Source organism: Cebus imitator, unplaced genomic scaffold, assembly GCF_001604975.1.
Source record: "Cebus imitator isolate Cc_AM_T3 unplaced genomic scaffold, Cebus_imitator-1.0 Scaffold12, whole genome shotgun sequence".
In the NCBI taxonomy this organism is placed as follows: domain Eukaryota; kingdom Metazoa; phylum Chordata; class Mammalia; order Primates; family Cebidae; genus Cebus; species Cebus imitator.
In genome coordinates, this window is record NW_016107327.1 from 10,512,140 (window position 1) to 10,523,165 (window position 11,026).

General features: G+C 40.9%; 1 protein-coding gene across 4 annotated transcripts in view; it reads right to left on the bottom strand.

Annotated features, from left to right (window-relative positions):
• GREB1L (GREB1 like retinoic acid receptor coactivator) overlaps nucleotides 1-11,026 on the bottom strand; it is a 315,577-nt gene that overhangs the window by 162,208 nt on the left and 142,343 nt on the right. The window lies entirely within an intron of this gene.

The window sequence follows — 11,026 nt, forward strand, 5'->3', positions numbered from 1 at the left end:
ATGCCAACTCTGATTAACTCCCTGGAGAGAGTCCCTTGAGGACTGGTTGAGGACAACCCTGAGGATGCACCTGTGCTCATCAGAAAAGGGCACCAACACCCAGCATGCCCATTCATGGGCAGAGAAGAGGTGATGCACAGCAATCTACCACTCTATCTTGTTTCCCAGACTCACACACTAAAGCTCTATAGAAGATTTTGGTGCCCCTGAGCTACTTTTTCACAGCAAAGAAGACCTCTGATATGATTCCTGGTGGCAGTAAGTAGTATGCAGTGATTTCCCAGAGTGGCTGGGTTTGTCAAAGCTTTATTAGAGATTCCTATGATTTAGAGAAAAAGCCAGGATCCTACTTTGGCAACTTTTCTTTTATAGGTAATAAAAACAAAATGCCATGAACTTAAATTACTAGGTTTGTTTTTTTACAAAAAGTATATACTCAAAATGTACAATACCCAATTATAAGTTGCATATATATATGTTGTCATATATATAGTAGGGCAGGGGGGGAGAGCGCACCTAGTTAAAAGGTGAAATAGTAGAAAATCAACAAAGTCTGTCAAGTGAAATGTTCCTGAAACACCAAGTTTTTGGCCAGGCTCCTGAGACTCCCCACCAGTACAACTACAAACATTTAAAAATTTTGAAGTTCAGAGTAATTTACTTTTCAACAGCAACCACATATGAACAAAACAGGGTGGAAGTTGGAAGAGAAATCGCTGTGCCACTAGTTTATGCATCTAAGTCAAAATCCAACAACCACTTCACCTTTCTTCTTGGCTAAAGACAGAAAACTGCTGGGAACTAGCGCAGAGTTAACCATGGGATTGCTTACCTGTGAACAATGGAATAACTTCAAAAGTGAACCTTCAGCCTTTTTCCAGAGCACCAAATGTCTGGAAATCTTGCCGTCTCTTAATCTATCACTACTTCAACAAGTTATCTTCCCTTCATCATTGAAAATCTTGAAAACCTACATTCTCCTACAGATTGTTTTAATTTTTTAAAAAAGCATCCAGTTATACATGTAGGATCATATAATCTCAGTCTCTTCACCTTATAGTTTGAGGAGTAATATGATAGAACATATGTAAATGACAGATAAATATCACACAAATAAAAATATTAAATCAGACTGCGCCTGGTGGCTCATGTGTAGAATCTCGGCACTTTGGAAAGCTGAGGAGGGAGGATAACTTGAGCTCAGGAGTTGGAGGCTGCAGTGAGCTATGACTATGCCACTGTACAGTGGCACAAGATCCTGTCCCCCACACACAAAAAAATTAATTTAAAAATAGGTGATAACAGTTTCAGCATTACAGAAGACATACATAATCCTACAAGTGCATTAGCAATACTCACATGAAAACAACGGGAAGTATTTATTCCCTGCTGAGACTTGGTAGAATAAAAGGAATTAGCTGTCTCTATTCCAAATAAAAAATATAACTGGGCATTTAAAAAATAATAATGGTGGCTGGGCACAGTGCCTCACGCCTGTAATCCCAGCACTTTGGGAGGCCAATGCAGGTCAGGGGTTCGAAACCAGCCTGGCCAATATGGTGAAACTCTGTCTTTACTAAAAACATAAAAAGTTAACCAGGCAAGGTGGCGTGCTCCTACAGTTCCAGCTATTCAGAAGGCTGAGGCAAGAGAATCTCCCGAGGTTGCAGCGAGCCAAGACTGCGCCACTGCACTCCAGCCAGGATGACACAGTGAGACTCTGTCTCAAAAAATAAAATAAAATAAAAAATATAAATAGATAAAAATAGGATGCGTGCAGTGGCTTACGCCTGTAAACCCCGCATTTTGGGAGGCTGGGGTGGGCAGATCACCTGAGGTCAAGGGTTCAAGACCAGCCTGGCCAACATGGTGAAATCCTGTCTCTATTAAAAATACAAAAATTAGCCAGGTGTGGCGGTGCACGCCTCTAATCCCAGCTACTCAGGAGGCTGAGGCAGGAGAATCACTTGAACAGCGGGGAGGTGAAGGTTGAAGCAGCTGAAATCATGCCACTGCACTCCAGCTTGAGTGACAGAGTGAGACTCTGTTTCAAAAAAATAAAATGAAAATAAAAAATAAAAAATGATAATGGTAATGTAAAGAATTACATAACTGACCTCAGACTTCTTTAGTGCTATGGAGCTCTACCCTTGATAGCCCACTGCTACCCAAAAAAGAAGGGTGGAGTTTAAAAGATGTCTGTTTAATATATTCTAAATGTCATATGGCATGATATTCAGGGTCACTGAAATTGTGGGCATTATCCACCAGCCTCCATTTCCTCTAAATCTCAAAGAGCCCCAATGCCTAAGATGGTGTAACAACTGACTAGAAGTCGATGTGAATAAATCTGACTTCAGGTAGAAGACGAAAAGATACTTTTCAAAACTAGTCATTACATCAAATGCAACTTCTGGACAGGAGTGGTGGCTTGTGCCTGTAATCCCATTCAAATTGAGAGGGCTAAGGTAGGAGGACTGCTTAAGGCCAAACCTTTGAGACCAGCAACATAATGATACATTGTCTCTATTTTTTTTTTTTTTTTTTTTTTTTTTATATTCGTTTTTCCTATTTTTTTTTTTTTTTTTTTGAGACGGAGTCTCCCTCTGTCTCCCAGGCTGGAGTGCAATGGCATAATCTCGGCTCACTGCAACCTCCACTTCCTGGGTTCAAACAATTCTCCTGCCTCAGCCTCCCAAGTAGCTGGGACTACAGGCATGTGCCACCACACCCAGCTAATTTTGCATTTTTAATAGAGATGGGGTATCACCATGTTGGTCAGGCTGGTCTCAAACTCCTTACCTCAGGTGATCCACCCACCTCAGCTTCCCAAAGTGCTGGGATTATAGGCACAAGCCACTGCACCTGGCCTATTTTTAAGGAAAAAGAAGAAGAAAGAAGAAGAAGAAAGAAGAAGAAAAGAAGAAGAAGAAGAAGAAGAAAGAAGAAAGAAGAAGAAAGAAAGAAGAAAGAAGAAAGAAGGAGAAGCAGCAGCAGCAGCAGCAGCAGCAGCGGTGGCGGCAGCAGAAGCAGCAGAAGCAGCAGCAAAAACAAATAACTAAGGGGCCCAAAAATCTCATGTCACTTTTGTAGATTGTAAGACATTAAAAAAAAAGACAGAAAGCCAACTTGTGATTTCCACTATATACTTACATATTTATGTATCTAGCTGACATCAAGTTTATAAGACTGCATTACATTGCTTTTCCATATGTTTTTTTCTTTTTTAAAGACGGGGTTTCACCATGTTGGTCAGGCTGGTCTTGAACTCCCGACCTCAGGTGATCCGCCCACCTTGGCCTCCAAAGTGCTTGGATTACAGGCGTGGGCCACCGCGCCTGGCCGCTTTTCCATATTTTTTATTGTAAAATTATAAAAGGACAAACTATATTAAATATCATAGCACTACAGACCTCTGAAATACTAACAAACACATTTGTAACTTTGAGAAAATGTCTAAGAAAAAGACAGTAAAAAATACGAGCAAGTCTTTCTGCACCCCTAATTAATTGCTCAAAATGCAGATTGGATCAACTACAAACCACCACAGCATTGTGGTTTGCAGCCTTTCTGTTCTATCCCTTTCTCTTTTTCCATAGAAAGAAAAATTGCGGAAGGGGATGTGGGTAAAACAGGCAGCCTCTATCTCTGGTCACTTCAGGAAGTGGGGCTGGAGAGGTTGGGAAAAAAGAAAAAAGAGTAGCTTGGGAAATAGGTGCCTGTTAATGCTTCCACGCCTCTCCTCAGTTCTCCTTTTTCTTTAGAAAATGGAAAAAAGTAGTAATGCACTCTGAGGGACAATACTCCTTGATGTGTAATATTTTCATTTCCTTTTTGTGAAACATTTCATAGTTAATAATTACTCTATTATTAAAACTGTACTTCTCTAGTATTCATTAAGTACACAGCAGAGAGGCTGGATGCAGTGGTTCAGGCCTGTAATCCCAGCACTTTGGGAGGCTGAGGCAGATGGATCACGAGGTCAGGAGTTCAAGACTAGCCTGGCCAAGATGGTCAAACCCCATCTCTACTAAAAATACAAAAGATTAGCTGGGTGTGGTAGTGGGTGCCTGTAATCCCAGGTACTCAGGAGGCTGAGACAGAGAATTGCCTGACCCCAGGAGGCAGAGTTTGCAGTGAGCCGAGATCACACCATTGCACTCCAGCCTGGTGACAGAGCAAGACTCCGTCTCAAAAAAAAAAACCACCCAGGTGTGGTGGCAGATACCTGTAATCCCAGCTATTTGGGAGGCTGAAGCAGGAGAATCGCTTGAACCCTGGAGATAGAGGTTGCAATGAGCCAATATCATGCCATTACATTCAAGCCTGGGCAACAAGAGTGAAACTGTCTCAGGAAAAAAAAAAAGTATATAGCAGAGAGAGAGAAATATCCTTCTCCATGATAAAATCTTCCTTTAACTCTCAAAGACTTTTTACAACTAAAGCATTCAATTTCAGAATATATAGTTTTATTTGTAAAAATTTAAAGTTGTATGTGAAGCACGTGTTACAATGGTAGACATTATCGGCAGTTAATATAATAGTAGCTGTTATTACTAGTAGTAGTGATAATGGTGGTGGTGGTGGTAGTGGTGGTGGTGGTGGTGGTGGTGGTGGTGGTAGTTGTTATTGTTAAGAAATGTGAAAGAAAGCATCCCTTCAACGATTGTAAGAGTAGCATAGACAGCTTACTAAACGCCAAGCAAGCACTATTATTACTCACATTTTCAAGATAACTGAGGCTTAGAGAAGTTAAGGAACTTGACTAAGATCACACTACAAGGAAATAAGTAAGACAGGGTGGAACCAAATCCATTTGGCTCAGAAGCAGCTGTCTCAGGCACTATCTTTATCACTTAGGCCATTAAGTTAACTAAACCACCTACCAAGATGGCCCAACTGGGTAAGTAAATGGATACTCTGTAATGTACTACAAAATTGCCGACCTCCAAAGAAAAAAATCAGAAAAGAAAATGTTTGTTTGCTGATGTGGCCTCATCTCTATATATCACAGTTGCAAGACAAGGCTGAAGAGTAAGTTTTGACTTAAGATATGAGCCTAAGAATCACAAAGTCAAGTAACGATTTTAAAAATCAAAACAAAATAACCCTACCTCTCTATTAAAAAACTCCTCACACCAAAAATTAGCCGAGATTGGTGGCACGTTCCTGTAGTCTCAGCTACTCAGGAGGCTGAGGTGGAAGAACTGCTGGAGCCCAGGAAGTCGAGGCTGAAGTGAGCTGCGATCGTGCCACTGCACTCCAGCCTGGGTGACAAAATGAGACACTGTCTGGAAAAAAAAAGAAAGAAAAGAAAAAGAAAAAAGTTCCCCTTTTGACTAAATATATTTTCAAGTATTACACTTGGGGTTTTAATAAAAGTTTCTTTTAATACCAACTATTTGGAGCAAATAAACGTTAATTTTTAAAAGTATTTTTAAAAAGGAAATGACAAGGAAGAACAAGAAACACACTGATTTTTTTTAAAGAAAGATCATGTACAAGCTAAAAGAAAACTGAATTTAAGACACAATTTGGGGTGTGAGGTTTTAACATCAAATTAAGTTGTGGTACAGGTAGATGGGGATATATGTATGCTCAGTAATAACTCATTGTTTTAAAAGTTTTAAAACATGCATTTCTAAGCTTTGTCTACTGAAATGTCTGAGAAGCAGTAAAATTCAATTACTATTAATAAGCACTTCCTAGGCTAGGCATGGTGGCTCACACCTGTAATCCCAGCACTTTGGGAGGCTAAGTCGGGCAGATCACCAGGTCAAGAGATTGAGACCATCCTGGCCAACATAGGGAAACCCCATCTCTACTAGAAAAAAAAAAAAAATTAGCTGGGTGTGGTGGCACGCACCTGTAGTCCCAGCAAGCTAAGGCAGGAAAATAGCTTGAATTCGAGAGGCCAAGGTTGCAGTGAGCAGAGATCAATCCACTGCACTCCAGCCTGGGTAACAGAGTGAGACTCTGCTTAAAAAAAAAAAAAAAAAAAAAAAAAGGCACTTCCTATACTCTGATTGTAGTGGCCTAACGCATTCCACACTGAAAGGAATCAAGATTTCTTGAAGGTATGACCAGTTCCAAGTCTGGGACAGGGAATACGCAAGATGAGCCTTGAACATCCTGAACCAGAAACCAAAGAAGGTTATCAAGAATAATAAGGCCGGGTGCAGTGGCTCACATCTGTAATCCCAGCACTTTGGGAGGTGAAGGCAGGCAGATGGCTTCACTCCAGGAGTTGTGACCAGCCTGGGCAACATGACGAACGAAACTTTGTCTCTACAAAAAATACAAAAATTAGCAGGGCATGTGGTAGTGTGTGCCCGTGGTCCCAGCTACTTGCAAGGCTGAGGCATGAGAATTGTTTGAGCCTGGGAGGTGGAGGCTGCAGTGAACCGTGATTGCACCACTGCACTCCAGCCTGGGTGACTGAGTGGAACCTGGTCTCAAAAAGAAAGAAAAAAAAAAAAAGCCAGGTGTGGTGGTGTGCACTTGTAATCCCAGCTACTCGGGAGGCTGAGGTAGGAGGATCGCTTGAACCTTGGAAGGCCAAGGTTGCAGTGAGCCTAGATCATGCCTCTGCACTCCAGCCTGGGCGACAAGAGTGGGACTCTTGTCTCAAAAACAAAACAAAACAAAACAAAAAACAGAACTAATGAGGCATGTCAAAAGACACAGGAGACCAGGTACAGTGGCTCTCGCCTACAATCCCAGCACTTTGGGAGGCCCAGGCAGACAGATCAACTGAGGTTGAGAGTTTGAGACCAGGCTGACCAATATAGAGAAACTGCGTGCGTCTCTACTAAAACTACAACAACAACAAAAAAATTACCTAGGTCTGGTGGCACATGCCTGTAATTCCAGCTACTTGGGAGGCTGAGGCAGGAGAATCGCCTGAACCCAGGAGGCGGAGGTTGCTATGAGTCGAGATCGCGCCATTGCACTCCAGCTGGGCAACACGAGCAAAAGTCCATTTCAAAAAATAAAAAAAAATTCATCCAGAAAAAATAAAGTTACACACAAACTTAAAAACAAACAAAATAAAATTTTTTTTTAAATTTAAAAAAACCATAGGAGACCACTTGAAAGGTTCCCATAGGCTAAAGATGACAAAAACCAAACATAAAAGAGAATAAATGCAACTGACTGAAGCATATTTAAAATATAAAAACTCACAAATTAATTTTGCTACTAAAGGAGAAAAAGTGAAAGCTCCTTTTGGAAAGAAACAAAGCACTACAAGCAGGAAAAGAAAAGAGCATAGCATTTATTCTGCTCTTTCTGTACTTCAAAGTAACCAAACAGTCCTGATTATTGACAGTTTGAATTTTTTTTTTCTTTTTTTTTTGTTGAGACAGAGTCTCACTCCGTCACCAGGCACCAGGCTGGAGTGCAGGGGCGCGACCTCGGCTCACTGCAACCTCCACCTCCCGGGTTCTCCTGCCTCAGCCTCCTGAGTTGCTGGGACTACAGGCGCGTGCCACCATGCCCAGCTAATTTTTGTATTTTAGTACAGACGGAGTTTCACTATGTTGGCCAGGATGGTCTTGATCTCTTGACCTCATGATCTGCCCTCCTGGGCCTCCCAAAGTGCTGGGATTACAGGTGTGAGAGGGTTTGAATGTTTTTAAATGAAGAATTCCAGCTCAAAAATGGGGGAAGAAAGACAGAATTATAAAATTACCACATTGTAACCCCTAATGAAAAATTCACAGAGGCAATGGTAATTCATGCAGGTAATGGTAATTTATGTAGGCAATGGTAATTCATGCAGGCATTGGTAGTAAGTGAAACCGTGAGATAGAAGGTTGATGGGGAACTTTAAAATGGAGAGATCAGACTGTCACCTCCTGAACCCACTGGTTGAGCTTAGCCTCACTAAAAGTGAGGCAGTGAGATGCTGCCTGCCTTCTCAGTGGGGACAATATGAAGCACACACACCACCTAGGAAGCATTCCTGCCAAATGGTGTGATGAATTTAGTCATCCCTCTAGAACAGGGGTGTCCAATCTTTTGCCTTCCCTGGGCTACACTGGAATAATTGTCTTGCGTCACATAAAATACATTAACAATAGCTGATGAGCTAAAAAAAAAAAAAAAAAAAAGCTGGGCGTGGTGGCTTAAGGCTGTAATCCCAGCACTTTGGGAGGCCGAAGCGAGTAGATTACCAGAGGTCAGGAGTTCGACACTAGCCTAACCAACATGGCAAAACCCTGTCTCTATTAAAAATACAAAAATTAGCCAGGCGTGGTGGTGCATGCCGGTAATCCCAGTTACTTGGGAAGCTGAGGCAAGAGAATTGCTTGAACCCGAGAAGTGGAGATTGCAGCGAACCGAGATCGTGCCATTGCACTCCAGTCTGGGTGACAGAGCGAGACTTCATCTCAAAAAAAAAAAGAAAATAAATTGCAAAAAATCTCATAATGTTTTAAGAAACTTTACAAATGTGTGTTGGACAGCATTCAAAGCTGTACTGGGCCACACTGGACGAAGAATTGTTTTGAGCCACACATAAAATACACTAACAATAGCTGATGAGCTTAAATTAGCTTTAAAAAAAAAAAAGTCACATGCACATAAAAAATCTCATAATGTTTTAAGGAAGTTTACAAATTTGTACTGGACCAGATTCAAAGCCATAGTGGGCTGCATGCAGCCCCATGGGCTGCGGGTTGGACAAGTTTGCAAAAGCAACTTCCATTTATAGAATTTAGGAGCAAGTTAAATGCCCTAAGGAAACATGCAGATTCAGAATAAGAGACAGGTCTTTAGGGTTCTGCAACAAGCCAAGGTCATCCAGTTTGTATATGGTGAAACTAGGATTTAAATTTAAACTCAAAAGTGCATCTTTTTCTACTAAAACATGCTGTTTGAAACAACAACAAAAAAGGTGAGGGGATTATACATCCTGTTTGTGGGTGTGTGTCTGTGTGTGTGTGTTTCTTTTGGTCTCAGATAAATATTTTCTTTTCCTGTTTTTGTTTTGTTTTGTTTTTTGAGACGGAGTCTTGCTCTGCCGCCCAGGCTGGAGTGCAGTGATCTCAGCTCACTGCAACCTCCACTTCCCTTGTTCAAGCAATTCCCCTGCCTCAGCCTCCAGAGTAGCTGGGATTACAGGCACACATCACCATGCCCAGCTAATTTTTTTGTATTTTTAGTATAGATGGGGTTTCACCATGTTGGCTAGATTGGTCTCCAACTCCTGACCTCAGGCATTTTGCCCACCTCAGCCTCCTAAAGTGCTGGGATTACAGGCGTAAGCCACCACACCCAGCCCAGATAAATACTTTCTAAGGTACAATGTATTGTCTGTGTGTCAGGCACAGTACTAAAAAGACAAATTTGTATAACTTCCTAGTTTTCTATTATCTTTTTTTTTACAGATGTCACTTTCTAAACTTTAACAATTATTCATCCAGTATTTAGAGAAATTCTACTGTCATAGGGATTAATTACATTGACTCAGAGTCCAATGACCTTATTTCAAATCCTGTACCCACTTACCCTTTGTATGATATTGAGTAAATTACTCAATCTCTCACCTGTAAAACAGAGATAGTACTTTCAATTTCATAGATTTTTGTGAAAATACATGAGATTTTACATACAGTAATAAATTTTTAGAATAGTGCCTGGCACAGAAAAAAAAAGTGCAGAAAATGTTGGTACTAATAGTAGCAAACTATTTTTAAATTAAAAAAAAATTTTTAGCATTGTGCCACACTGAGGGTATGAAGAAAAGTAAGATGCATTCTTTCCTTTATGAGAGTTGGGCACTAATGTAAAAGTTCCAAAGGCTGCTATTTGGCACTATATACTATTTATTTATTAATAAATTTTACAATCATATCTACGAATCATGAGATAGATAACCTCTGACACCAAGAACAGTATGGTCCAGCAGAATTTTCTAAGATAATGGAAACATTCACATTCTAGACTGTCCAATATGGTAGCCACTGGCCACATCTGGCAGTTGAACACTTAAAACTTGGCCAGTGTGACTGAGGAATTAAAATTTCAATTTTATTTAATTGTAATTAATTTTTTTTTTTTTGAGACAGGGTCTTACTTTGTTGCCCAGGCTGGAGTGCAGCAGCACAATCTCAGCTCACTGCAATCTCTGCCTGCCAGGTTCAAGCCATTCTCCTGCCTCCTGCCTCAGCCTCCCAAGCAGCTGAGACTAGAGGCATGTGCCACCTGCCCGGCTAATTTTTGTATTTTTTGTACAGATGGGATTTCACCATGTTGGCAAGGCTGGTCTCAAACCCTTGGCCTCAAGCCATCTACTCTCCTAGGCCTCCCAAAGTGCTGGGATTACAGGTGTGAGCCTCTGCACCCAGCTGTAATTCATTTAAATCACTACATGTGGCTATTGGCTGTCATGCCGAACAGTACAACTCTAGAGAATGTACAATGATTTAGAGATAAAAGATTTCAGCGTTCTAAGAGGCCTGGCTGTGTCCCTACTGATATGACCTTGGACAAGTCCCCTAACCTCTCTCAAGCTCAGCTTCTTCATCTGTAAAATGAATGTATAGGATAGATTATGACTGTCCCTTACAGTGATAAAACTCTTTATATAAGACAATTTTTTGTTACTGTTTTTCTATTTCCATGCTCTTTCTCTATTAAAAATATTCCCTGATAAGAGTGAATAATGTATGACTCCTAGACAAATAAACCAAACACACTGTTTTCATAGATTCTCAAATCCAAAATATTAAACAATTACATATTGTTGTTCTTTCTCTTTTGTGCTCTTTAAGCATTTCATTTATTCTTTTAAATTGATATGTGTCACTCTCAATTATAGTTAGTTGGGTCTAGTATCTGTCTAACTTCCCCCAATAGGTTGTGAGTTTTGGGGACATATATTTTGTTTAAAGCTGGAACTGAGGCCGGGTGTGGTGGCTCACGCCTGTAATCCAAGCACTTTGGAGACCAAGGCTGGCAGATCACCTGCGGTTGGGAGTTCAAGACTAGCCTGACCAACATGGTGAAACCCCGTCTTTAA